Raw genomic sequence first — 3,634 nt, 5'->3', positions numbered from 1 at the left:
GAGCGGGTGTTATCGCTGACACGTATACTGAGGCATGCTGGGTAGCCACTCCGTACCATTGTTGCCAACCAGTATGACAAATTCTTTTTAACGTTTCCATTTCTCCTACTTTTCCTTAAACGTTAACCACAATAGAACCTAGTATAGAATGAAATACTAGCTAGACTTTGATTTTGTGAATAAAGAGAATTCAATTTCTTATACTAATTGTTTTATTGTAGTCACCTTTACCTGGTAAAAATGTAAAGAAAAACATACGCAACGTCGGCTATGTGTCCGATTCTCACAGATGTGCCTTCGACTTTATTATCGGACAAGCCCATTATTATGTGGCTTAAAAAAGTGCTTTATGAATTTTTTATTATAACATTAATCTTAATATGTAAAAGAGGATAATGTACAATAAAGTTCTCAACACATAGGTTCTTATGTTTTTCACATGAAACATCATCAAATGTTTCGATGAACAGGCCACACGTCAACAAAACTCGGAGTAAATTTTATTTTGGGGTTTACATACGTAACATGGCGGAAAGTACGATGTTTAGCCTACCAAGCACATAAGAATGCATGAAAACATTACAGATATGGGCGTTTTTACTTCAATTCATAACCTTACAAACTGTACAGCGAATCTGACGTGGCTAATGTAAATCTAACGGGAAAAGGGAGAGGGACATAATATACACCTATTAATGGCTCCCTTATCATTAAGCATTCCTTGTGTTCGAACTCAGAGACATGTAAATGTGGTTGATCATCTATCTATCTATTGCCAGACGCCTCAATCCCGTTTGGGGTGGCCACAAACAAATCGCCTCCAAGTCGCCCTGTCCCCCGCCATTTCACTGCCCTGCTCCCAACTCACATCCCTCTCTCTCATATACCTCTCCACCCCATCCCTCCATCTCATCCTCGGCCTCCCCCTCCCTCTTTCCCCCTCCACCTCACTCACATACACTCTCTCGTCAGTCTTTCACCCTCCATCCTCTCCACATGGCCAAACCACCTCAGTGTGTTCCTCATAACGCTTCCTATCACATCCACATCACAACGCTCCTTTATATCCTCATTCGTCAGCCTGTCTCTCCATGTGACTCCACAGGCTCCTCTTAAATAACTCATTTCCACTGCTCTCACTCTTAACCTGTGTCTTTCCAACAACGTCCAAGCTTCACTTCCATACGTTAGAGTTGGTATCACAATACTGTCATGTAGTAACTTTTTCACTTCCATGCTCACTTCCCTGTTTGTTATCACTGCTTTCAAAGAACCAGCAAGCTTTCTTCCTTGTTGTACCCTTTCAAGCACTTCACCCTCCAAACCTCCATCCTTACTCATCACACTACCCAAGTACTTAAACGTACTCACATTTTCCAATTCCTCACCATCCAACCTCGCTGTACATTCACTGACTTCACCTCTCTCAAAGACCGTCACTTTACTCTTCCCTACATTCACCTTTAGATTCCCTTTCTTACACACTCTCCCAAACTCATCTACCAAGCCTTGCAGCTCCCCTTCGTCTTCACTCAACAACACAGTATCATCTGCAAACAACAGTACAGGGAGTTTCCAAACACTATCCTCTCTCGCCAGGGCCACTCCAACATCCACTACCCTACCTTGTACCTCTTTTATTACCCCATCCATGTACAGATTGAACAATCATGGAGACATGACACATCCCTGTTTCAACTCAACTTTCAAAGAGAAAAATTCACTTAGTTCACCATCCACACGCACTGCAGCCTTCGCACCATCGTACATACTCTTCACAGCATTCAACAACTTCCCATCTACTCCATATATTCTTAACACACAATCCTGGTCTATCCACCCTGTCATATGCTTTCTCCAACTCCATGAAAGCCGCATACAACTTCTTTCCCTTCTCTAGAAACTCTTCCACTAAAGATCTGAGAATGAATATCTGATCTACACAACCTCTTCCCTTCCTAAAGCCTCCCTGTTCTTCTCCAACTAATTTCTCTGTTCTTTCTCTAACTCTGTCAATAAGTATCCTACCATACACTTTTCCTATTATACTAAGAAGACAAATGCCCCTATGATTACCACACACTTCTTCAGTATATATATATATATATATATATATATATATATATATATATATATATATATATATATATATATATATATATATACTGAAAAAGCACAGGTGTGAGGGTGGGACAGGGGTGTGAGGCTAGCAGGTGTGTGTGGCAAGCATAAAATACAGGACATTGCACTGTAAAAATATACTGAAAAAGCAAAGGTGTGTGAGTGTGAGGCAGGACTAGGGGAGAGGCAAGTGTTTAGGATTAGGCAGGAGTGTGGCTGAGGCAGGTGTGCAAGGTTCTTTAAGGTGCTTGAGAGCAAATGTGTGTGTGTTTGTGTTTGTGTGTGGAGCTTAGATGCAGGTGTTCATGTATCGTAATTTACTCGCTCAAGGTACGGTGATGAAGTGAAACCATGAGAGTTAATAGTAACAGTAATACCAATCTCAGGCTCCTATGACTACTCTCACCTGAATAAAATCGTCTGAGGTTAGCTAGAATAAAATACTAAAGTATTTTTTTAACCACAGGAAGGCTAATAGAACCAATATGAACAATATCAGGCTCCATAATAACTCAGCAGAAAAATAATATAAAAAATCGATGAGAAAAGGAAAAAGAAAAATGCCTTGAAATTGCTAGAATAAAACACTAGAGTTCTTCCTACCTTGAGAGGGTGAATGGTATCCCTATTAACACTACCAGGCTTCAATGACTCACTCTTAGCTGAATAAAATCCTCTTGTATCACCTAGGAAAAAAAAATCGGACGGCAACCATGAAAGCATCACCTATTGATTCCGTTTCTTTTATTTTTTAATTCTTGCTGCCACCAAATGAGCTAAACTTAATAGTCCCCTGGTTAGTAGTGGTAGTTGTAGTAGTAGTAGTAGCAGTAATAGTAGTAGAAGTAGTAGTAGCTGCAGCCCCATGTTCATTTGGACGTAAACCCAGTGGACTGCAGACTATAAGTTCTCTTCCTGCAGTCTACCATCCTCCTCACGGGGGATAGAGAGAACGGTAAGGGACGTGTGTATAACCGGGCAGTGGAGCCGCCTGGTTGTCAGTGCCACCACATGAAGGCGTCCCTCTCCAGCACCATGGCAGCGGAAGGATTGAATTATAGCAAGCGTAATTATTGTCGTATCAGTAGGAAATGCGAAAGATAGAGATGACAGGATGTTTTACTGATTGGCTGTGGTGGCGGTGGGGTAATTCTCTCATCACAGCAACATACAACTCTCCGTCTCTCTCTCTCACGTATTGAAGAAGCCACACACACTCTCCATTTACGTTTGTTTGCTTAGGTGTATCTCCATCTGAATAAATCGCCTGTCAGCAGCATGAACGAAATGAAAAATGACGTCCTCGTAGTGAAAAAGTTAATGCTGATTACTGTGGCTTTTCTGATAACCTAACACCTTTTCCTTACCGATTTATTTGCACCTTAACCTCAAAATCCTCTTCAATGGTACTTAAAAATACGAAAAGGATACAAACCGGATACATGGGAATACTATGGTGTAACATGCAAAATAAATCGCTAAGAAGAAGGTACTACTAAGCCTCCCACGCCCT

The sequence above is a fragment of the Coenobita brevimanus genome, chromosome 99, assembly GCF_032717465.1.
Source record: "Coenobita brevimanus isolate Jiangsu-jjx chromosome 99, ASM3271746v2, whole genome shotgun sequence".
Lineage (NCBI taxonomy): Eukaryota > Metazoa > Arthropoda > Malacostraca > Decapoda > Coenobitidae > Coenobita > Coenobita brevimanus.
The sequence above is the reverse complement of the archived record's forward strand: the minus strand, read 5'-3'. Positions refer to the sequence as shown.